The sequence below is a fragment of the Hylobates moloch genome, unplaced genomic scaffold (genome assembly GCF_009828535.3).
Source record: "Hylobates moloch isolate HMO894 unplaced genomic scaffold, HMol_V3 SCAFFOLD_18, whole genome shotgun sequence".
Classification (NCBI taxonomy): domain Eukaryota; kingdom Metazoa; phylum Chordata; class Mammalia; order Primates; family Hylobatidae; genus Hylobates; species Hylobates moloch.
Window position 1 is genome coordinate 14,892,253 of NW_026652293.1, and position 27,068 is coordinate 14,919,320.

Sequence of the window (27,068 nt, forward strand, 5' to 3'; positions counted from 1 at the left end):
TTGAGTTATATGAGTCCCTTATAAATTTTGAATATTAACTGCTTATCAGATACATGGTCTGTAAATATTTTCTACCATTCCATAGGTTGTCATTTCATTTTTTTAATTGTTTCCTTTGTTGTTCAGAAACATATTAGTTTGGTATAGTGTCATTGTTTATTTTTGCTTTTGTTACCCATTCCTTTGTTTTCATATACAAAAAAAAAAAAAAAAAATCATTGCTAAGACTGATGTCAGGGAGAGTTTACCCTATGTTTTCTTCTAGAAGTTTTAGGATTTCAGGTCTTACATTTAAGTCTTCAATGCATTTTGAATTAATATTTGTGTACAGTGTAATATAAGGATCCAGTTTTATTCTTTTCCATAAAAGATACCTGTTTTTTCCAACACCATTTACTGAACAGACTATTCTTTCCCCATTGTGTCCTCTTAGTGCCCTTGTCAAAAATTAGTGGACCCTATATATGTAGGTTTATTTCCAGGATTTTTATTATGTTCCATTGCTCTATGTGTCTGTTTATATGCAGTACCATACTGTTTTGATTATGATAGTTTTGTAATATAATTTGAAATAAGGATGTGTGATACGTCCAGCTTGTTCTTCTTGCTCAATATTACTTTAGCTATTCAGTTATATGTCTGTGGTAGTTTCATACAAATTTTAAATTGTTTTTTAATTTCTGTGAATAATGAACAATGTTATTGAATTTTGGTAAGGATTTCATTGACTGTGTACATCACTTTGGGTAGTATAGGATTTTGACAATATTGATTCTTCCAATTCATGATTAGAAAGTTTATTTCCTTTTATTTGTTTCTTCTTCAATTTCCTTCATCGATGTTTCACAGATTTCATCCCACAAATCTTTGATCTCCTTCATTGAATTTATTCCTAAGTATGTTATTCTTTTTGATGCTACTTTAAGTGAGATTAATGTTTTAATTTCCTTTTCAGATAGTTCACTGCTAGTATAAAGAAATTCAACTGATTTTTTGCATGGTGATTTTGTATCCTGCAACTTTACTCGATATATTTAATAGTTCAGAGTTTTTGTTGAAGATTTTAGGTTTTCTCATATGTAAGATTATGTCAATTGCAAGAAGATATTAGTTACCAATTGCTGCTATAATAAATTTTCATAAACTTGGTGGCTTAAAACAGCATATTATCTTATATATCTGAAGGTTATAAATCCAAAATCAGTATTATTGGGCAAAAATTGAGGTGTTTTAAGAGCTGTCTTCCCTCCAGGGACTCTCAGAGGCCTTCTTGCCTCTTCCAGCCTCTGCCAATTGCTGACATTCCCTGGCTGTGACCACCTGACTCCAGTCTCTTCCATCTTCACATTGCCTTCTCTTCTTTCTGTGTCAAATCTCTCTTTGCCTCTCTTTCATTAGGACACTTGTGATTACATTGGACTCACTTGGATAATCCAGGACAAAGGCTTCATCTCAAGATGCTTAGTCACATGTTTTACAACTCCATATCAGTCTGCTATATCACTTATAATCTTAAAAAGAAAACCAAACTAAATACTTGTAAAACCTATCCTAAGAAACCTAGATATTTTTCAGATAATTGAATAAAGCTATCCAGTATTGCTAAGTGACACTTGGGAATACCTGAAATAACAATACAAAATATCTATCTTTTTAATATTTATGTAATATTTTGGTTATTTTTCAATTTCTGTTTATGAATCTGTCATTTTAAAGTTGCATATATACAAAATCCCTGTTCTTTCATTTTATAACTATAATACTAGTACACTACCCTGTTTGGTTTCAGAGTTGGGCTATTTATTCATGTAACAAATGTTTTTCAATATCTCTAAGTGCTAGGCAATTTTTTAGTTTTTAACATGAAAATTTTATGACAGATGTTACCAATTAGGTATTTTTTCATAAATTCCCATGTAAATGAATCAAACTGGTTTGTGAAAATTCCTTATAATCATGACCTGAATTAACACATTACACTGAAAATGTTTTTATGAATGCTAGGTATGTTCTCAATGTTCTACCATCTTCTTTGAAAAATAATGAAGCATAAACCCTTGTCAAGGAACTACAGAGCTTTAAGGAAACAGACAGAGGTGATCTAGTTCAAAAAGACACAGACCCCTAGTCAGCACAGCAGTTTAAACAAGGCACGTACTCATTTGCTTCTTATTCTCATGCTCCTGCCAGTGTTTCATGTTTACTCCCTCATTAAATAGATGGAATTTATCATTCAATGGAGAAATTACGCACATGAAATAGGCAGTTTAGTAGGGTGAGTGGGCATGAGACTTTTGGACCCAGATAAACATGGGTTGGTTTCTTGACTCTGGCACATGTGTAAGAGTGGATAAATTATTTACTTTGCTGCATTCATTTATATCAAGTGACTAGACATAGTAAGTCTCTCAGTATGTGATAATAGCTGAGTATATGATAATTGTGAATAAATTATTTTGGTATATGATAATTATGGATAAATTATTTACTTTGCTGCATTCATTTATATCAAGTGACTAGACATAGTAAGTCTCTCAGTATATGATAATAGCTGAGTATATGATAATTGTGAATAAAAATACAAATAAGAAAATGTAAATAAGACCAATGTTGTGCGTTTAGAGACAGTGTGTGCTATGTATGCAGGATTTTTCTTAAATATGACAGTCAATTATTTTTTAGGGACTAAAAGAAAACTTTAGGGAGGAGGGTCTTTAGCCTTTAAAGGTTAAAGAAAGAGAATGAGGAAGGGAATATAGTACACACGCGTGTACACAAACAGGAAGGAGGAGGAAGAAGAGAAGGAGCAAGAAAGTAGTTAACAGTGGGGTGAGACTGGCATGACATGTTTATATGACCTGATTGCACCAGGCAGAATCTTAGATAATACTAGAAAATAATGTTTTATAGTTAGACTAGGGCCCAGGTACTACTATAGATCTTGAAAATCAGGCACAAATGGTTACATGTGATATGACACATAATAGGGAACCATTGAAGGTCTTTGAGTAGAAGAGTGACATGATGGAAATAGTTGATAATTTGCATATATAGTGAAAGAGTTTAAAGAATACTAATCAAATGAGATTGGGAACTGAGAAAAATGTATCTTCTGAAACAGACAATTTAATGGAAAATTGTGACACTATCCAAGTAAATAACATAACAAGAAAAAGACTTTGCAGAATATTGATTTAATGCATCACTTAAGCAAGAGAATATCTCAAACCTGCATTATCTATGCTCTATTTCCTTGTACCTTGGACAGCTTATCTATTTACCTCCCTCCAAAGAACAGGCACAGTTTTCTACATGAATTGTTTGCTTATGATGTATAGTATTTAACAGACGATAAACTGTGTCTCAAAGAGAATTCAGCACTTTTAGAAGTTATGTATTCTTTAATATGCCATGGGTTACAATATCATGAATAAAAATGACTGAAATTAAATTCAGACCAGCGGAAGATAACTGCCATCATCATCATCTGTTGAAAACATATCACTGCCAAAGAAATCACTTTCAATATGCACAAAAGTTTGTAAATTGCAATTTGACCCCATTGTATAAATTTCAATAGTCATCTGAAACATCGAAAGAACCCATTTAAAATAATTATGTTGATTCTAAATTGTGCATTCAAATGATATGTTCTGTTCACAGTTAGTGGATATGACAAGAACATATGCCATAAAACTAAGATGAAAAGTTGAAGTTAGTTATCAAGCCTATTGTTAATTTTAAAAATGTAGGTAAGAAAAACGTACCTCTTGAAAATGACTAAAATTTTTTTAAGATAGAAATTGTTTGGTTATATCTATATATTTATCATATTAGAGATAAAAATTAGCCTTTATTACGGTGAAAGCTCTGTGGAATTCTCTTAGCATAGGAAAATAAATGTCACTCTCCATTAAAATGAAGCTAATGCCTTATTTGGTCAAATCAGCATGCATAATTTAATTAGATGCCCTAATATTCTGCAAAATAGCATGAAAGGGCAGCTCAAATATGTTTAGTAGTTCTGAATTTTAGAAGCATTATAGTGAAATGGTATGTGTCCTTACAGAACACTTCACGATAACACCACTCTGTTCGTGACTACAGAGAGGTCTTAGCAAGTTTCTAGTCTTCTCAGTCTGCAAAGCGCAACAGTCACAGGGACAACTGGATGTGAAAGTTGGGAGGCAGAGAGCTTGATGAATTTTATAACATGGATCTGAAGAGATCAAGGTTTGCGGGAATCTGGAACTGGTAGGAGCTGCAAAGGATGTGGCTTTAGGGAATGGAGGGTAGAGGGAAAAAGTTTTGTAATTGAAATTCTTTGGGGGGATGAGAAGTTTGATCTCACTTTTGCTTTCATGAATGTAGGCAAATAGGAAAGTGATATCTTATTATTTATAAAACCCTGGCTATTTGGACAAACCCTGAATTTAGGGTTGGAATTCAGAGTCAGATGAAACACATTAGTATCATTCAAGTTTCTCTTGCTCCTCCGGGAGTTGACTTGACCCTAGCTCAAGAAGAGCATCAGTGGATGTGAAATGATGTAGATGAACTAAAGACATTGATAAAAAGCTAACATAGAGAGCTTAATGAAAGTCAAACCATTTAAGGCAGCAAAGAACAAAAAAAATCAAAGGGAAATAGTCATAAGAGATATTTGGAGAACAATGTTCTTGACAGCTTTGGTGTTAGTGATAGCTGGATTTTTATTTTTTTAATGTAAAAGATTGTTTCCTTTTCTATGGCTCTCCTACATATCATATACTACATAGTATAATATATATTACTCACATATTACAATATATAATCCAATATATTTAAAGAAGTCGAAGAACCAATAGTATGTTTGTCATTTTTAGATGCATTTCAATGGTTCCATAAAGGGTTTAGTATGGTAGGTTTAGCCATACCTTATTATCTCTTCTTGCCAGGTAAGAAAAGAGCATTATTGTCACTTTTATTTTCCCATCTGATAATATTGGTAAATAGTACATTCTCAATAAATATTTGTTGACTGACACTTTCAACCTCACAGTACATAAGTGAAAAAATGATTTAAGCCTTTCATTGTGCTGGAGAAAAACATTAGGACAACTTATCAATTGTTCCAGGAAGATGGGAGTGACTCTAAGGAAAGGAATTGTACCCTTTTTTAATTAAAATGCAATGTACTGAATAAGTCAGAGGGACAGTGAGGCCTAGTTATATGTGGTAGGACGATAATGATTAAAAGTTGCATCTAAACCGGTCTAGCCCGGATGTTTGTTTCTGTGATGAGCCCATATCAGATCTCAATCCATGGGTCCTTTGTCTTTGATCATTGAAGAAGAGATGTCAAGAAACCCGAGGGCCAGAACATAACTCGGCATTAAGATTGAAATCTATGACATTGTAGAAAATGGCCGGGCGTGGTGGCTCACGCTTGTAATCCCAGCACTTTGGGAGGCCGAGGCGGGCGGATCACGAGGTCAGGAGATCGAGACCACGGTGAAACCCCGTCTGTACTAAAAATACAAAAAAATTAGCCGGGCGTGGTGGCGGGCGCCTGTAGTCCTAGCTACTCGGAGAGGCTGAGGCAGGAGAATGGCATGAACCCGGGAGGCGGAGCTTGCAGTGAGCCGATGGTGGCGGGCGCCTGTAGTCCTAGCTACTCGGAGAGGCTGAGGCAGGAGAATGGCATGAACCCGGGAGGCGGAGCTTGCAGTGAGCCGAGATTGCGCCACTGCACTCCAGCCTGGGCGACAGAGCGAGACTCTGTCTCAAAAAAAAAAAAAAAAAAAAAAAAAAAAACCAGCATCAAAGGTGGCCTTGGCAAAGTTGCCCAGGGTGGCAGTGCAGCCCCTGGCTGACGTGTAGCAGTCATCGATACCAACCATCATGAGCAGCTTCCTGGGCACAGGCGCCGAGACGATGCCAATGCCCCTGGGAGCGGGGATGAGGCGCATAAGCACAGAGACGCAGCGGCCTGTCACCTTGCAAGGGACAGTGTGGGGATTGCAGATCTTGTTCCCCCAGTAGCCTCTGCGCACGAGGACAATGGAGAGCTTGGCCAGGATGATGGCCCTGCGGATGGCAGTGGCCACCTCCTTGGAGCACTTAACACCCAGACCGACGTGGCCATTGTAGTCCCTGATGGCAACAAACGCCTTGAACCTAGTGCACTGGCTGGCGCGGGTCTGCTTCTGCTCCGGCATAATCTTCAAAACCTCGTCCTTGAGAGAGACCCCCAAGAAAAAGTCAATGATCTCAGATTCCTTGATGGGCAGGGAGAAGAGATAGATTTCCTCCAGGGACTTGATCGAGCTCCGTGGCCTCCGCCCAGGCCCTGGCCCTGAATGTCACTGCCAAAACCTCCATGGAAGCCACCGCGGTTCCGCATCCCAGGGCCCCAGGGGGCCTCCGCCCCGCCCCGCCTTCCCGCTGCATCTGCTTCATCTGCCATTTGGTGTTTTCTCAGAAAATATGCTAAATTGGAAATTTTTAACGTAACGATCGTCTGTTAAAGCAGCCAACTGATGTTACTATTCCCCATCCCCAGCCCCCAACCCCTATACCTTTTAAGCAAAGATTGTCTCAGATTTGTAAAAGTGGAGAAAACAATTTGTCCAGGTGACAGGTATAATTTTATTTACTTTCCAATCTTTCTTCCAATGATTTTATTGCCCTCTTTAGATATAGTACATTAGTCTAAGGCAAGTTCCCACGAAGGACTTTTTTTCTCTGCTTTTAATGTCTTTTAAGACAATCATTAAAGTTGTACATCCAGCAACACATTTTCTATCTGATATTTTCTCTGCTTATTCTAAAACTTTAAAATTTTAAGCTTTCCTTGTAGAACTTTCTACTTAAATTATTAATCCAATTTAATTTAAATTTTCATAAGTTATTAAAGAAGATTGCATGTGAGTAGCCAATTTTCAGATTTGGCAAGTTCTAATTCAAGATAGTGCTAATGTGCAGCCTTTGGGTATTAACTTTCCTTAAGTAAAGCATGAAATAATTTCTTTCATCCAAGATAAAATGTGGATGGCAGATGCTTTTCAAAGGGTTTAATTAATTATCTCAATTTTAGACCACCCAAGAGTTGGAAGTACATTTGGAATTGAATATATAGATACAGCTCAAAAGTAATATGATGTCTGGTAGGCCTAACAATTTTCATAATTGAAGACATTAATATATAATTTGATGTGTCTTTGAAAGCCATGTATTCACCTACATTAGGAAGCTAGAGTTATGAAATAAACTGTTATTTCTTGTGACTTTGTCTCTATTTTATTTTTCCAGGGTCAATGGGATAATTTGGTAAAATTAATTGACCATTAGATACTTGCTTTCATTAAATAAAGTATCAAAGTAGTCATTATCATGGCCTGAGGAATATTTTTGAAAAGAAATAACAGAAAATAAATCTTTGTAAAAAGAAAACCCAAGGAAGACCAACAGAATGTTCAGCAGAAGTTTCCATAAATACATACACTCCCCAAATAGTGTTAAATGCACTTCAGCCTTGAATTCCACTGTGTCACAACCACGTACATACTCAGTTACTATAAATGAGGCTAAAATGGCTTAATTGAATCATATGTGTGCTATCAGATGAAACATAAATACTAACACAAAAATGAAGTAGATAGGCATTCAGTGGTGTTATTTGAGGGTCATATCAGAATCTCACATTTTATCAAACATTTCTTCACCAAGTAATCACATTGCCTAAATTTTTTACGATGGGTTAGTTGAATAGAAAAACATTCACCACTGGATACCCAAATGGGTAAATATACTTATTCATACTGGTGCTGTCCAGTAGAACCACACTACAAAACCAGTCTAGCAGAGCACTGAGCAAACATTTCAGAAAAGTAGCAGCTTATTTTGAAATTCATTTTAGTATAAAAACATAGCAAAAAACAACCAAACAAAAACAAAGCCAAAGTTGGCTATTATGTTTTTGAGCTCTTGATCATTCAAGAGCTAAGTGAAAGCATACCAGAAATAAAGTTGTGGATGAAAGACAAATGTAACACCTTGGATAGATAAATGCAATAGCAGAAAGTAGAACTTTTGTTAGGAGTTATAAAGTGGTTCAATTAGATTTTTATAAATTCTATTTTGCTGGTATGTGGCTGATGATGACATAAGAATTGCTGTGGCCTGAAGTTATCATGTATGGTCAAGTGATAGCAAGGTATGATAAAGTTGGAGGGTGAGGACAAGAATTGACACAGCGGATAAAAAGAAAAAGGGAAAGTGTGGTGAGAGAAACTGTCTTGCTGGAGATCGTTATTAAGTTACCTTTAAGTAGTTAGCCTCTGATATTATGCCCTAAGATTTCTAAATGGTTCCTAGTGCCTTGCTAATGAGTGTGCTCAGCAGAGCAGCAGATTCAGCATCTCCCAGGAAATTGTTAGATATGAGGAATTGAAGACAGTGCTTCAGACCTACAGAATCAGAATCTGTATTTTAACAAGGTTCCAAGTACTTCATGTGCATGTGAATTTTGGAGAAGCATTCCTGTTTGGTTACCTAGATGTAAATGCTTAAATGATGTATTGATAAGTGAAATTTAAACTCTAATAAAAACATTGTTCTTTAATATAATTTTGTGGTTTTAATCTGAGACTAGGCAATAATGACACTTTGTTTTGCTCAATTTAGTTCTAAAATACAGAGTGTCTGTTCACAGGCTGCATGCTGTCTACATAACTGTTTCCCTGTGATTAGAAGACAACAGAAAATATACTTTGACTTTTGTCAGCCAAGGCATTGGAAATTGGGAGATTGCCTATCTTCTCTTTTCCACATGATGTCAAAGCAGCCACATGAAGAATGGAAAACCATGCCAAGTGCAGTGACATGCACCTATTGTCTCAGCTACTCAAGAGGCTGAGCCAGGATCACTTGAATTCAGGAGTTTGAGACCAGCCTGGGCAACATAGCAAGACCCAATCTTAAAAAAAAAAAAAGGAAAAGAAAAAACCAAAATAATGAGTTTTCAAATTTGTTCCACATGAATGATATACATGTATGAGAAATTCACTATGTCTAATGCTTTTATGTACTCATAAGAAATCTGGCCATCACTCTTAAGAAAGGATAATAGACCAAGAAAAATCAAACACCTTTCAGCCACTTAAAGGTAAAAAATCTAAGTTCACAGAAAATGTTATCTCTTACAGAGTTCAATGCAAAATAAGAGGCAGCCTTTTTTAGCTTGTTTACTTCAACTCCCTATGATCTGACCACATATTCCAATATGTACTCATTGTAAATTCAGAACGGTTAAGAAACGTCCTGCTCAGATAACTCTCATTTCATCAGATCCCAATTTTCCCACCCAGGGCCCAGACCACCCAAAAAACTGGGCAAAATTACTAGCAAGAACTATATAACTAAAGCTTTTATGCATACCTGTGAAAAGTAGCTATTTCTATAATCATTCTCCCCTTTAGTATGCAAGTTTGAGGTCAAATTAGAAATCTTAACATAATCCAATAATTTATTTGCATGTCCAAGATACAGAACAATTTCATAGTCATCATGAGACATGATGCTGTTCCTATGTTACATTGTGACTTTCCAGCAATCATATTATTTTCCAGATCTCAGTTTCTCTCTTTATGTTAAGGAGATAAAAATACTAGTACCACCTTTCTCATAGTGTTATTGTGAATATAGGTAACAGTGGGAGTTAAAGAGCTTTGAGATGTATCAAGTGTTATATTAATATAAAAGATTATTATTGGTAAGATATTTTATTATTATTATTATTATTATTATTATTATTTTGAGACAGAGTCTCACTCTGTCACCCAGGCTGGAGTGTAGTGGCACGATCTCGGCTCACTGCAACCTCTACCTCCCAGGTTCAAGCGATTCCCTTCCCTCAGCCTCCCAAGTATCTGATACTACAGGTGTATGCCACCATGTCTGGCTAATTTTTGTATTTTTAGTAGAGACGGGGTTTCGTCATGTTGGCCAGGCTAGTCTCGAACTCCTGACCTCGGGTGATCCACCCGCCTTAGCCTCCCAAAGTGCTGGGATTACAGGCATGAGCTATTGTGCCTGGCCGGTAAGTATATTTTCTTAAAGACACTGTAGGATTTATAAAGTGGTATGTATTTGGGTTTATTTAATAACATGTAGTTTAGGATGTCCAATTCTGCCATCAATAACATTCATTTTTCAATAGATTTTTCTTCAGAAAGTTGAACATAGAAATTGACCATTTTAATATAGAAAAATATTTTTACAGGGCAACAACATAGATATACTTTTCTTCACTCTATTTGGCCTTGAACAATTATTCAAGAGCACATAGATACAATTTTGAAAGAGTGAGGGAAACATACTCATAAATTAAATTGTTGGTATTATTTTTATTTTCATGACTACTACGTTTTGAGTACTTTACTCAATTTCATTTTCTCAATCAATTTATTTATAACTGAATATACTTAATGGCCATTATAAAGTGTATTTAGAATTTTCGAGCTCAGGGCCAGGCACGGTGGCTCACACCTGTAATCCCAGCACTTTGGGAGGCCAAGGCGGGCGGATCATGAGGTCAGGAGACTGAGACCATCCTGGCCAACCTGGTGAAACCCCATCTCTACTAAAAATACAAAAAATGTAGCTGGGTGAGGTGGCAGGCACCTGAAGTCCCAGCTACTCAGGAGGCTGAGGCAGGAGAATGGCTTGAACCTGGGAGGTGGAGCTTGCAGTGAGCTGAGATCATGCCACTGCACTCCAGCCTGGGCAACAGAGCAAGACTCCATCTCAAAAAAAATAATAATAATAAATTTAAAAAAAGAATTTTTGAGCTCAATTGTTTTACTGCAAACAAAATAATTTTAGTCAAAATTAGAATGTTAGATAGTTCTCTGAACATTCAACATCAATACATTTTTGGTTAACTTGTATATTGGGTTTTAGCCTTCAGTGGTAATGCAATAGTGTTTATTTTTTAATATATAGAACTACATTAATAATTTTTATTGTGACAGGTGATTTTCCCCTCAAATACACTACTTGAATCATCTTATAATTTTTATAATTATTTAAGCATTCGTTCATTCATTTAACAAAGACCTGATTGCCTATTATATGCAATGGAAAGTTCCAAGCACTTGAGAAAAAATAATGATGACCAGTATTCTCTCATAAGACTCATATTTAGATGAGGAAGGAGAGATAGTAGACAAGTAAATGAACTACTAAGACATTTTCTGATAATAATTGCTATGCAAAACAAAACAAGACAAAAAGTTAGATAGGTAGATGGGTAGGTATCATTCCAAAAAAAACAAAAAATCATTTCTCTAAGCAGTGACATTTGAAGAGAAATACAGATGATGAGGAGGAGCCAGCAGATGAAGATCAAGGGGAAGGACATTGACAGCAGAGAGAACAGCTAATCAAACAGCTTGCAGAATATCTGAAGCTAAGGCCAGTGTGATTGCAGTGCAATGAGAGAGGGGTGGGCAAAAGATGAGATCAGAGTGTGAGCTATGGATTATGACAGGATGATGTTGTGTCTTATAGGTCATAGCAATGAATCGGGTGATTAATGCAGATGTAGTGGGAAGCAACTGGAGAATTCTAAGCAAGAAAAGGACATAATATATTTTATGTTTTAAAAGTTAGCTGCTATTGGAGAACATATTGTGGTGGGAGTGAGTGCATGTGTGGAAGAAGAGACCAGATGAAGGTGATTGCAGTAATGCATGTGGGAGATAATAGTGGTTTCAGTGTGCACAGCAGCAAAAGACATGGTGAGAGGTAATTGCATTTCAAGTCTATTTTAAAGGTAAGCCCAACTATATTCACTTATCTGTGGGCATGCAGAGGAGAAAGAAGGGAATTAAGAAAGATAGGCAGGTTTCAGACTGACCAATTGTTGGGCTGCTATTAACTGAGTTAGGAAATAATGAAGAATGAAGAGTGGTGAAAGAAAAGAGGGAAACTCAAGAAAATTAGAAAGCCACCTGACCTAATCCACCTTGTAATTTCTATTATTGCGTTGTATGTTTGGGATGCCCTCACTTTCACAGACCCCTGGAAAGGAAAGAAGCAATATAAAAATATATAAGACTTCCTAAGTCTATATACTCTAGAGTTTAAAGACAAAAGATTTGTCTGGGGGAAGAGAAAACAGGTCTCTCTGTTGCTGTGAGTGGGCTTTCAATCCTCTTGAAGAAGAAAGATATTGAATCTACTCAGTCTTCATATTCTAAGACTAGAACGTTAGTTCCCTTGGGAGTTCTTCATGTCACTGGACAAATATTGTCCACTGCTGATGCCTCAATTTCACTTGAAGATTTTAAAAGGTTTGAGGGCAAGTTTAAGAGACTTAACTAAGTAAATTATAATGTTATTCATACATGAAACATTTCCATGCATTTACTTTAATAAAACACTGGAGCTTACAAAAGCAGGCTCCTCAGGGACATTCACAGTTTGCCTTAGAAGTAATAGGACCACTAAAAAGTATTAAGCTGAGGAGTGAAAGAATCAGGTTGCTTTTTAAAAGATCCATTTGGCTGCAAGTTTGAGAAAGGATTGTTGCAGTCACAGGGATGCTGAAGTGGAGTTAAGCAAGACTGGAGACAAAAGGGACACCAAATGTTAACTATTATGCATATTGAAGCATGCCTACTATGAATGAGATGCAGCAAAATGAACAGATGCAAGAGATCTATGGTGCATGCTGATTAGTTGGATATGAAAGCCTATGGAAAGGAAAGGAAGAGATAAATATTAGCCTCTTGTTTTCTGTCTTTGGCCCCTGGTGGTACTATTTGCTGAGATAAGAAACAATAAAAGTTACACAATTTTAAGATGAGATGATGACTTTCGTGTTGGACGTATTGGCTTTGAGATATCAGTGAGCCATCCAAGGGAAGGTGCAGTGGGATCTGGTGCTCAACAGAAAGTTCTGGTCTGCAGATAGAAATGTGGGAATCATTAGTACAGAATTGCAAATGAAACTGTGTAGGTGAATGAGATGACTGAAAGAGAGTCTTGTGGAGTGAGAAGAGAATATGGTGTATGGGAGATTCTGAAAAATACAAATATTCAAGAGACAAGAGGAGGAAATACAGGAAACATAGAGAAGATGGGACAAAAGCTGGAACACATGAGACTGAAGGAGAACACCTTAGGAAACAGAGTGGTCAACTGCACATTTTTTTATATATATACTTTAAGTTCTAGGGTACATGTGCAAAACGTGCAGGTTTGTTACATATGTATACATGTGCCATGTTGGTTTACTGCACCCATTAATTCGTCATTTACACTAGGTATTCCTCCTAATGCTATCCCTCTCCCATCCCCCTACCCCTCCACAGGCCCCAGTGTGTGATGTTCCCCACCCTGTGTCCAAGTGTTCTCATTATTCAATTCCCACCTATGAGTGAGAACATGTGGTGTTTGGTTTTCTGTCCTTGTGATAGTTTGCTCAGAATGATGGTTTCCAGCTTCATCTATGTCCCTACAAAGGACATGAACTCATCCTTTTTTATGGCTGCATAGTATTCCATGGTGTATATGTGCCCCAACCCAAATGTCCACAAACATTTTAGAACTGAAAATTGTTCATGGGTTTTGGTAGCACAGAGGTATTTGTCAAAAATCAGTATGATGAGGACGGAAGCCAGATTGATTAAGTAGAGAAACAAAAGGAGATGAAGCAGTAATAGTGAGTATCACTAAATCTTTGAAGAGATTTACCCAGGAAGGGTAGAAGACGGGAAGCAGGACCTGGTATCTATGCAGGAGATTTTTAAATATTAAAGATAAAAACAGCATTTTTTAAATGCTAATATCATTTAGTTTAGTAGGCAGGGACATGTTGACAATTTGAGAAAGATAAAAACATCTAAGAAAAAATTTCCAAGTAGGTAGAAGAGATTGATATCCATGTACACAGTAAATGATCTGCCTTGAAAAGGTTGAAAAACAACTTTTCCATTGTGATGAGAATGAATAAGAAAAAGTTGAATCTACATATGGCAAGTTCATTGGTTCTCCTGAGAATAAGAAGGCAACACAATCTGGTGAGAATGCAGAATAGAGGTGGTGGAGAAAAGATTGGATAACATTGTGGAAAATGATAAAAAGCTGATTGGGGAAACATAGATTTTTAATATAGCACTGAGTAACTGGTCAAATCTGGAGACTATTGGCCTATAGTAACATCCTTTCTAGGCTTAAGAGACTTTTCTCCAGCAGCTCTTAGAAAGCCCAGAATAGCTTAGAAAAGTTTAGGTCGGGCGTGGTGGCTCACACCTGTAATCCCAACACTTTGGAAGGCCAAGGCCGGTGGATCATGAGGTCAAGAAATCGAGACCATCCTGGCTAACATGGTGAAACCCCCTCTCTACTAAAAATACAAAAAAATTAGCCAGGCATGGTGGTGGGCGCCTGTAGTCCCAGCTACTAGGGAGGCTGAGGCAGGAGAATGGCGTAAACCCAGGAGGCGGAAGTTGCAGTGAGCCGAGATCACGCCACTGCACTCCAGCCTGGGCGATAGAGCGAGATCCGTCTCAAAAAAAAAAAAAAAAGAAAAGTTTAGCAGTTGGATTGATTCAAAATCTGGTTTTCTTGGGAGGAGGAGGCCATCAGAAGAAAAACAGGGCAAGAAAGTTCAGGACACTGTATGAAATTATGAATCATGAACTCTAAGAGAGAATGAAGTATGAAAGGAAAGGGGAGAAAAGGAATGAAGGGGGGGTGATAGATAAGGAGAAAACGTAGACACCAAAGGATTGAAGGTATCAGAGAAGCTGAAAAACAAAGCATAGTGATGAAGAGTTGAAAACATTGAAGATAGTGATTAGAAAGTAGGTGGTTTGGGCTGGGCGCTGTGGCTCATGCCTGTAATCCCAGCACTTTGGGAGGCTGAGGCAGGTGGATCATCTGAGGTCGGGAGTTCTAGACCAGCCTGACCAACATGGAGAAACTGCATCTCTACTAAAAGTACAAAATTAGCCAGGCATGGTGGCGTGCGCCTGTATTCCCAGCTACTTGGGAGGCTGAGGCAGGAGGATCGCTTGAACCCGGGAGGCAGATGTTGGGGTGAGCCAAGATTGCGCCATTGCACTCCAGCCTGGGCAACAAGCAAAATTCCATCTCAAAAAAAGAGAAAAATAAATAATAAAATAAAAATTTCCAAGCTTTAACACATGAGCATGGGTGATTGTCATGGGGAGTGGCGGTGAACCTCATCGAAATTGAGGAAGTTGCTGAACTGAGACATTAGAGTGTTGAATAGATTGCCCTTGTGAACACTGAACTAAAGCAGGGCTAGAGACAAAAAGGAAATCTGAAAAACAGTAAATGAGAGGAATGAAGGAGAAGTTGGTAGATGATAGCAGAGAGGACTGAGGTAAGTGTGTGCTAATGCCATGACCATCAGTTTAGTTAGTATAAGTGTTGTATCTGATTGATTTAGACCAATATTAGGGAGAGTCTGTGGTCTCGTAATAATTTTCCTACTTGTTCTCCAGTGTCTGATTCACTTTTTTAGACTATGTTTTAAAGTGCTAAGTTTTTAAAACATATGTTCGCATTATCTCACCAGATTTATTTCTGATCTGTTGTATACCACTGAATAGGTCACTGAAGGCCAAAAAAAAAGAAAATCAAATATTTATCTCATCTCTACTGTGATGGGCATTATGCAGGATTAAAATGTAACAAGATACAGCTCAGTCTTTGAAATATTTGCGATATAATAGAGAAGCTTATTTGATGAAGATAAGGATAACATAATGTTATCACATGCTCACTATATGAGAGGGCTGACCTGGAAGGGTTTGGGACAGCATGAGGTAGGTGATTGGATTGTGGATTGTTCAGGAAAGTAAGCAGCACTTATGGAAAGAAGCAAAAGTATTCAAAACAGAAGAGGACTAAAAACTCCCTTCCGATGCTATCTGGGACCTGCCTAACCTGTCCTATATGATATTCTGAGCAACAGCAATGTGTGCTTTAGAAAGTGCAGGTGAAGATGCAGTTGCACTTCAGTAATCACCTTCCGTCTACAAACAAACCACACAAGGGTTGTGGGAGCCAATGCAAATTTCCCATTTGTATGATTACAGCTGCTGCAGGAGGGTTACAATTCAGGAAACTCCTTGGTGGCTCTTGATATCTGGCTGAAATGGAATTTTTGACACTATTTTTGAAATGATCCGGTACTTATTCTGCTAAACAGTGGGTTTCAGATTTTGAACCAGCAGTAGGACTCCTTAAGACCCAGGCTGATGTTCTGAGAGCATGTGCCCCTTCAACTGATGTCAAAGCTCCTATCATTGCAAGACCCTGTGTGAGGCTGCTTGTAGGGCCCCAAGATAAATATGGTTCCATGACTGCTCCTCTGATGCCTATTTCCAGTCCCATATGGGTCACTTCATGGTATGATCTGGGTCTGAACCAAACAGACCCAGATAATGACATGACCACAGTTAATATTGCGTATTTATGCCAAAATATTCTAATATATTAGACCAGAAAAAAACACGGAAAAATCAAGTCTTATTTAACACTGTGATGAGAATCCATATAGTCTGTAAAACAGATAAGAGCTGGTTTGAATCACATGCTACCAGCTACCACCTACACAATACTGAGTAGTATACACCTCATTTCCTCATCAATGAAATCAGCAAAATAGAATAATTTACTCATTAACAGTTGTGAGAATTGAATGAGGGGCTCTAAAGGGTTTTGCACATTACTTGCCATACAGTAGGAAGGAACCTATAAGTGACAACCATCATTATTTGGAAGGATACATACCTAGTTGGAAAAAGTAGGCATGGAATCAGCCACTTGGATTCAAATTCAGGCGCTACCATGGTAGTAAAACATTTGAGTCTGTTTTTGCCGAGGAGAAATGAAAGTAGTCAAACTTATTCTATGGGTTGTACAATTATTGAATTAAATGAGAAGGTAACTGGCTCTTAGTAGGTACGTGAGACAGAGCAAACTAGTATTTATTTCAATGTTTCCTTCATTTATTTTGCATAACACGGTGGATCAGTGTTATGAAGAGAGTCATTACTGTCAGAGGCCACCTTCCTCACCTTTAACATAGGGAATGTGAGATTTGATGGCTTCTAAGGTAGTTTGCAGCCTCTAAATCTTTACAAACACATTTAAGTATTTTTAAGGAATTAGGTGAATTAAAGAATCCTAGGATAACTAAAAGATACCTTCTGACTGGCAGTTTTCTGGACATTTTGCCTTACCTAAAGTGGTAAATTAAAGAGTGGCTTTGATGGAGAAATATGTTTCTTCTTTATCCCTTCTTAAAGCCCCTTATTTGATTTGTTTTGATATTGTTGCCTTTTATTATTTTCCAGAGTTATTTCTACCCCTCCTTTCTCCAAAATGCAATAATTACTCAAAAGTTAATTCTTTTTTTGGTGTCACTAATGAACAATTTAGTTTGTTAGTTTAGAACTGCAGTAAAGTCTCTGTAAATGTAAAAATAAAATTTGAAAATGCATCATTGAAAATAATTGATTTTGTGCTTCAAAACATGACAGTTCTGCAAAGGAATATGATGATAATTTACTTTCTGTCACTTCCAAAGTTAACTGAAGGGAGAAAAAAATACAAAAAACATTTTTCTGACAGGCAAACAGGCAAATTATAGACAAAACTGCAGGGCAGGGGGATAAAAAGAAAAAAAGAAATCTTAAAAAAGCTGAGCTTCCAATCACCTCCCACCAGTCTCTGTGAAGGATGACTTCAGTCCCTTTCTTAACTAATTCTGTCACTGTAAAATCCTACAGTCATTCTTCCACACATAAAGGACAAATAAGCTCAAGAGGAGGATCTAGATGCTTTCAGTTTTAACTATTCACCAATGGTGGAAAAGGCAGAATGCCTAAGCTATGTCTTTGTGGCCAATAGGATAGCTCTGTATCTCTCACATGACTCACTGCCCCTGTCTTTCACATGGGCTGTAATTTAGTTCAATTCAGAACTGCAGATAGTACAGCTTCCACAGGAGCAAGGGATGTCTGAGCACAAGTGGCTGAGTTCCGAGTGACTTTATGAGGCACTTTCTACCTTCCTCTCCGGCATGAAAACAGGGATTCTGCACCTGCATCATGGACAGTCTGGCAAAAGCCTCTGCTCTGCCTCCGGGGACAAGAAACTAGAGCAAATAACCATTTTGAAATTGTGAGTATACCTTTCTTTCCGTCAAGTGGACTGATTAAAATAGTTTTATGTCATAAACATCCAATATTGGAAGATGTCTTAAGGGTACTCTTTCATGTGTATATTGAAGGGTATTCAGCTGGCAGGAAAATATTCCAGGGACAATTGTTGCATACTTTATTCTGTTAAGGATAAAGAATTAAAAATAAAAGTCAGGCATTCCAAAGAGTAGCTGTAGGAGGCTGTGCGCCGGAACATCGCTCTAGTGTGCTGCTTTGTTCATAAGAAAAAATGAAGGCACACGCATATGTACTTAGTTCACTTCTTTTTGCTTTTTATGTCTAATCAGATTTGCTCTGTCCCCAAGAAAAATAAAAGACAAACTTTGCTGACTCCACTGACAAGGGCACCATAGACTTTCCAGACATCTGACAGTTATTATAATTAGCTATGAAAGACTGCAAAGACACTTGGGGGCAAATAGCTCTTAAATTCTGAACAATGGCTTCAAGCCAGGGCTTTCTTTATATGTTTTTTTAACCACCACTTTTAATTTTATAATAAGGATAGAGACTGAACTGGTTTCGGTGTTGTAGTCCACACAATGTGAAATAAAGTCCCAGCAGAAGTGAAGGCGACTGAAAGTGGCCAGTGTAAAGACAGAAGGAAAAGACAGCTTTCTGTCTTAGGATCTAGCCTTCCATGTATAAAGATTTTTTTTTTTTTTTTTTTTGAAATTCCTAATAGGGTGGAGTGAGGATGTGGGGGTGGGGAGGAAGCATGCGGAAGCTTCTTTATAGAAGAATGCTTGAAGAATAAAATAATTTGGCATTTCTTCTTGCTAGCAAGCAAAAGATATGATTAGCATCTACGTTCCTTACATTCATAGTAAGGTTTTTTGATGGAGTTTCAAACAGAAGCAACATACAATGCAGTTTTTAAATTTATAAAATAATTGGAAACAAATGGATAGAATGTTCCTGTATTACTGCTTTCTTTTTATATTCAGCTAGAGTAATCTAGCAATGCATTATGCCTTTACTTTTAGAATTATCCACATCCTTAAAAAGTTATAAGCTAAGTCTTATAAGAAATGAAAAGGCAAATCACACCAGTGTGATTATGACTGATGAAAATTTTGAATGACAAAGCCTCCAACAAAAAGAGTTTGTGAAAAACATTGTCCTCCTCATTTTTAAAAGAGAATATTAACTCCATCAATTATTGAAAGGAATTATTCAAAGGCTCCAGACATAACTAATTATGGCTTAAAGAGAGCTGCCAGAGCAGAGCCTGTGTTCTAATTATAAAAGTCCAAGACGTTAGGATTCTTTTTCTTAAGGAGGACTTGAAAATAAATACAAATTTTCACATAATCTTATAAAAATACACCATTTTTTTTCTTTGTCTGCTCTCATGTTATCTACACCTCCCCCACCGCCGCCCACTGTGTGCTGAGACACCTGAAGGCTAGACATAATGATCAACAGAGCTCCAGCCTGTCTGGACTCCAGCCAGATTTTTTTCCCCTTCTACAATCAAGGAGCTTGCACGCAATGCATGCCGAGCCTATTCCACTGCTATGTGCAGATCCGGGATGGAAGTCTTACACATACTGCGGAAAGATTAAAGACAACAATATCCCCTTTCTCTTACCCTAGACAGCCTCAATTTTTAACCCTTTCATTACCTTTGAAACCAAGACGTCTTACCCATTCAAAGGCAGGTCTCAAGGGACTTTGCAACTCCCGCACCGTATCATACAGATGCACATGCCTCATTTGGTGTAGAAATCTCATCTCAACAGATCTTATCAGAATATTTTAGGAACTAATAGTGTGCTAACTAAACATAACGTAATTTGTTTGTGTGGAGAATGCATTTTTGAGTGAACTTACGCTGCATGAAATCTGGAACAAGTCAAAGGTCTGTCGAAAGATTCTTGCAAACCTTGCAGAAGGTTATATACCATTTCTGATGATGCTGTTCTTTAAGCATCTCTCTTTCTCTCTCTCTCTCTGTCTCACACACACACACACACACACACACATACATATATACACACATGCTCGCTCTCTTTTCTCTTTCTCTCTCTGTCTCAAGATGCACACACTTAACCAGGAAATTATATCATTATATCACAGAGAAATCCAGGTTAGCTGGTGATGTCATCATATATAAAATTTTGCCTTTGTGGGCAACATTTTCAATCACCTAATCGCTAATGTATGTTGGGTGTGTGCCCATAGGAAGTTCACGTGCTCGTGGGGTTAACCGACACCCACAGGAAAGGACTATTTTATTTGCAGCTATCTTTCTTTTGAAGATGTGTTTATGGGGCAGGATGGGTATGTTTATCAAGATATATGTAGTCAGAGTTTCCTGGTTCTAGGAAGCCTTATTAATATGCTGTTTGAACACTTGAAAAGCGGCTGAATTTCAGTGATAAAAATAAGATGTAGAAATAGTGAGCATTTTGAAATCAAGTTGGATAAAAATGCTACAATACTGCAATTTATTATGACTTGGTGTTTTTTATTCACCACTTAACATTTTGTAACAATTAAATCCTTTTTACTTTTAACTTATTTCTTTAGGAGAGAATAATTTTATACCAATGATTTAGAAGTAATGCTCTCTCGTGTGCTTTTATAAGGGTGTATCTGTGGATTAGATAATAGTTGAATTAACTTTTGTGTGAGCTAGTTCAGTGTTTGTATTTATTTTCAAGTCTGTTTTATGGGTCTTACACTGGCTAGTTACTCACCAAACATGTGATCAGATTTTTATTAATGCACATAATTAAGTACATTATTTTATTTCACGCTAATAAAGTTTAATACTTTTACCAAAACATATTGCCAGATTTGAGATGTAGATATAGAACAACTCTGTATACATTCTACCCCTTAACTACCAAGTTTTGATATGTAATTTAAATTAATCTTCATTAGAATAGAATAACTGCTATACTTACCGGTTTTTACATACCACGTATCTGATACATAATTTTTATAATTTTGGAATTTGCTCTTAATACTTCTTCATTCTTGCATACTAAAAAGCAATTAATCTGAAAGGATTTTCAAAGCATATATGTATAAACAGCACTACATATATGTCAACAAATTAATAAGATTCATTTTGTCAATGTATTGTGTGATTGTTTTAAAACAAATGAAAAAATGTTTTGCTCTTTTTCTGTTTTCATGTTATTATTGTTAAGAAAAGTATGTAGCTAAAGAATTGACACATTTTGTACTTAGAGAAAACAAGCTACACAAGTTAGATGACAGTCTATAGGGTAAGACTCCACTATGAACTAATAAATAACTTCTTTAAGAAATTCTTGGCCTAACTCTGTAATTTTGACATAAACAGTTCTTCCAACATACAGTGGAAGATTGATGATTAATTATATAATTTCCTTATCAAAGATTAAAATGGGCAAATAGTTGTGTTTAAATTTTACCTACTTTCAAAAAACAATACATGACATTGCCCACTGGGTACAGGTTACTGAAAAGACATCTTTCAAAGACAAGAAGATAATGGACTTGATTGAAATAGTTGAACTACGTAACGCCAATTCAAGAACAAATGGTTTTTCAGAGCATAACGGAGAAAGAACAATTTACTATAGTACAGTTTATTCTTCTTACACAATGGCAATGATTTATTTGAAATGGCAGAACAAACATAGTAGATATACAAAAACAACCAATGGGCATTTTATGTCAAAGATATGTCAAGAGGCTTTTGTTTCATATATTAGAATATTTTAATCCAATTATTTATCTGAAGACTTAGCTTAAATCTACATCCTTGTTTAGCATGTGTTGGTATTATGGTCATGTATGTCTCTTACATGTATGTAGCATATTTAGTGTATATATATATGTGTGTGTGTATATATATATATATATATATAGTATTTGAATATAGTCTTCTGACCCCAAATAATTGTTGTCACTTTATAATAAGAGTTCTTGAAGACTACTAATGTATTTCAATACAATAAAATTCAGATTGGGACATCAACTATATGTCTATATGTCTATACTACCAGAAGGGCATTATCAGATATTGGATGAATTAATGTACTGATGTTATAATTACCACAAATACCTCATGTCAAAAAATAATATCAAAAGATATGACTCTAATTTGACAAACAGTATAAAATAGGATTTTTAAAACCATCTCTGTTTCTTACTACCATGAAAATGATTTGCAAAAGAAGACTCAACACTTAAAATTTCTCTTCATGAAAAGGGAATTTTTTTTTTAACTTAGCCTTTAGGCATAGGGCCTGAAATTATTGTGAGTAGATACCTGAGCACTGTGCAGAGAATGCACAGGAACCTCAAGTTGCGATGAGAAAACAAGGGAAACTGGTTTGGCTGCTTTATGTTTCAAATTTTATTCTTGCAATCCTACATGACGACAATACTCAAAATTAATTTGAGTGAAAACTATCAAAGTTATTTTCACAATTTTCAAAAGATCCACTGTCTTGTTGACACTCTATGAAGGAAAAGTGTTCTAAAAATGATTGAATGTTCTACTGAGTGAAACTCAGTCAAGCTCAGTGAGGCGCTGGGGTCAAATGGGCTCATGAATCACAGATAGGAAATGAACTGTGTATTGCATATTTGAAAGTTTAAAAAGAAACATTTGGGATATTTTACCGTAAACAGATTTTGGTTTGATTTCTGGCACATCTTTTTAAACATCAAGCCTGCAGTTCAGCTGAAATAACTTTTTATATGTATAGCTAAGACCAGATGGCCACGTGCTCCTTTCTTATTTAGATGAGACTTTTCCTTTCAATAACATCTTTCTTCCTGACCTGCTTAAAAATTCCAGCGAATGAAATCAGCACAGGATTTTCAATTCTAATTGACCATGTGCAGAGGAAGGGCCAGTAGAGAAATCAGTAGAGGCATTGTGAGGCTCACTGCCTCAGTTTTGTCTTTGTGTTTTACCCTTACGAGCCAATCTAGACTAATCAAAAGCATTTAATTTTTATTAGTATTAATATAGCTGCAAGATTCGTCTTCAATGAAAATTATTTGGGTTGGCTTTTTCTATCATTTTATCACAAGTAATTTTTTTTAAGTTATTCGCTTACACAGTTTCAACTGTCTAGTAAGCACCTTATTGGTTAAAAAATAAAATATTGGTTGAATTAAGATGAAAGAATGATTGTACTAAATTAATTTTTCTTGTTATTTAAAAAAAACATTATTTTTGGAAGATACATATGCTTTTTAAATTTATCATGAAAATATTCAATATATAATATTCTTGGTTCATTATCTGTATAGTCATTTTATAAAGAAAATATTTTTATGTAAATTTTATTTGAACTTGGACCAGTAAAAAAAAAATCAAGAATAGAAGGTGATCTCCATATTCAGTATAGCTCAGTGAATTACGTATGTATTAAAAGTGGGCATCTAAGTTCCCAGATTTTTTTTCTTTTTGAAAAATTCTTGACTTAAATAATTATCTTTGTAATTTATTTATTACTGCAAAGGGTCAAAGATTTTTTTAAAAGACATTTATTATTCAAATGGTGAAAATATTAGATGAAAACAAGTTATCCAGACATATTGACATTTGTTTGCCTAATAAAGACAGAAAAAACCATAAACCAAAGGTGTATACTTTAAAAATATATAATAGAGATAAGAAAAACTCCAAATTAATTACCAGGGTTTTTGAAGTGGTCTCAGAGCAACACTCTACCTGATCTAGTGTTCTTTTCTCATTCTTCATCAGGTACCTTAGATCTCAAGCAAATCTATTAGTTGTCCAAAAATATGTGCTGCCTAATCATCAAAAGCCATGTTTTTACAATTGTTTGAAAAGTGCAAGTCTTATGAATGATAAGATCAATTATAATTTTTTTAAATCAAAATTTCAGAGAAAACTGAACTGTTTTTGTTCATGGGATTCACATGAACATGGAAAATTTAAATATCTGAGATCGTCTTTTATATATATGTGTGTGTGTATATATATATATATTCATTCTATATAGAGAGAATATATAATATATATATATGTTCCGCGAATCAATTTGTGCTTCCAAAATATAAGAATTTTCCAATATTTGATGATTTTCCCATCAATTTAGGAATTATAAAAACCCATTAGAAAAATTAAGGGCAGTGATTTAGCCAATTCTTGTTTTCCTACCTCAAATAAACACAAGATTTTTAGAAACTTAAGAAATCAAACAAAATATACACAAACAAAACAAACATAAAAGTATTACATTATACATATTTCTAGCTTTGCTTTACTTTTAAAACTATACATTTTAGTAGTGCTGAATCTAACTTTGTTTGTCGGAGGTAATGGATAATAGAATCTTGGGGAAAAAAACAGTAAAATTACATTGGTGTTATAATTTCAGATGGTTGAAGCTAAGATGTTCTGCACAGATAGGTTTAAATAAGGAATAGAACTCTGAGCTACTCCCATTTTTCTCCTTTTCCGTGTTACTCTGGAAAAATTGGTCTTGATTCTGCAAGATTGTAGATAATCAAAAATATTACATAAAATAAGAAACACTTTCTACTTATCTTTGAAATCAGTTTTGGTACTTTTATTTGTGTGGGGTCATGGTTGAGATTTACTGGTCTGTTTGTTTCCATGTATCCTGATTCTGTAGGCGAACAGAGCATATAAAAATAGGGCCAGTTAGGGAAGCTTTGCAATCGTGCAAAATGTCTGCCCCCTGCTATATCCTCTCTCCTGTTCTCTAAGACTGTGACAATCAGTTAGGAACAGCAATCCTTGAGAAACCCAGGCCTCTTTTAACTCTCCAGGGACACTACTTCTATCTGTTTTCATGCTCCTTCTAAAGGATCCTCCTTCAGACTATAGCACACTTCTGAACTTCCACCCAGTTAGCTACATTCCCAGTCATTTCTGCTTAGTTAGGACTTTGCCTCACCCTCAGTGGTGCTGTTTATGTTTCACACGCAGAGCTGTCTTCTTAAAGTTTTGTTTTAAAATGTTATATTTTTAACTCTAAGGGAAACAGGGTTAACAGGGTAGACATGACATCAAAAGGATAAATGTAGGGACAGACACAGATGTCTTTGGCATTCTGAAAATCTGCAGTGTAGTAGACAGAATAATACAATTACACTGAATCTGATTGGGCAGCTCTCACTTCTGGTTCATGAAGTGTGCCCACTTCAGAGTGGAAGGCTTCTCTCAACTAATGCACTTGAAGTAGATGCTCGACTCATTCTTGTGGTTTATACTTGATTCGGTATATTTCCTGTAGGGAAATTACCGTTTTAACTTAAAGGAACTAACTTCTCCTTCAGCAAATGTTGGACTAGAAAAATAAAAGACAAGTATGAAAAGAGGAGACTATGTCAATATCAGGGTGTAAACTGTATCAAATAATTTGAAATTAGGAGAGTGTGTCAAAAATTGGTTATAGACATTTTTATTATACCTATGAATGATCAAGAAACTCATGAAAATACAACCACTGTGTGATGGGAAAACAGAAGTAAAAATTCCTCACAAGGCTTTAAGTATTAATTTAATTTTATTGCTTTAAAAACATTTATAAAAGAGACATAATTTACTGATTTGTATAATTGTTTGATTGGCTTGTTACTATTAGTTATCTACTCAAAATATATTGGGAGAAAATGAAACACTCAGTCACTACTCTGGTTATTATGAGCCACTTTACAAAGTGCCTCTTGCCCTGAAAAGGGTTAACGATTTAAGCTGACAACAGTGACTATGAAGAAATTCATTATTTGGTTAGTCTGAGGACAGAAAGGGGTTAATTTTTCAAATCTTTGTGAAGGGGGCAGTGGGGGGAAACTGAAAGATAAAAACCAAACCAAAGACTAAGCTGCTAGTGATTTGGTTGTATTTATGGATTATACTACATGTTGAAAAGAGGAAAATCAGAGCTGTAAGATGACGCTGCAGGGGTCGTCTGGACTTTTCACTGAGTCCAAAGTCTATTTAGTCAATGCTTATTAAGGACTGGTTTTGACCTTTGCCCTTCTCACTCCTCCCTGTTCCAGGTGCAACATTTTTGCAAGTGCTTGACCATTATTAGACACTATGTGCAAACTTTAATTGTGAACGGAGTGTGTTGAACATAGCAAATAATCCAGTAGCTATGATGCTCACATTTTTATTAAAATGTTTAAAAACTCAGTAAACTTAGATTCGTTTCCTTTTATAATTAATAAACAGTGCGTATTGCTCTTCTTCAAGATATAACTAAGGCTATTCAAGTGCAACTGACATTTAAACCAGATTAGTACACTTGTTGTTAGAATGAATTCTTGTAAGAATATACCTAAAATAGTGATTTCTATTTAAGCTACTTTACTTTGAGGGGGACATAGAAAACTTTATATAATTATTTCCTCTATGTTTTCACACATACACTTTTAGTAATAAATAAAGCTCTTCTATTCCAGGCTTATATTTGTTTAAAGGATTAATTTTACTTTTAAAAATTATAAACTAAGAGATGAATACACAAACTACTTTAGTGGTTTTAGTAAACAATTTTTACTACATTTTATAAAATATATTTATGTATTTACATGGTGTTTGATAAATATAAATGAATATCTATTTATACATACTAATTAATAGATATTTTTAACAAACCAACCATATGTCTGCCTCTAAAATCTAATATTATTATATATAACATGCATAAACATATGAAATGACTCTATATTAACTGTATAAACATAAAAGGGGGAAATAAAGTTTTGCAAGTATTGGATTACATTAAAAACATTCAGAATTTTATTTTACTTTTCTGCTGAATGCTTTGTTTAGCAAAGAGTTATCCAAATTACATA

At 35.8% G+C, this 27,068-nt stretch overlaps 1 pseudogene; it reads right to left on the reverse strand.

Annotated features, from left to right (window-relative positions):
- Positions 1–3,452: 3,452 nt before the first annotated feature.
- LOC116457975 (small ribosomal subunit protein uS5-like) lies at positions 3,453–6,448 on the reverse strand (annotated as a pseudogene).
- Positions 6,449–27,068: the final 20,620 nt, after the last annotated feature.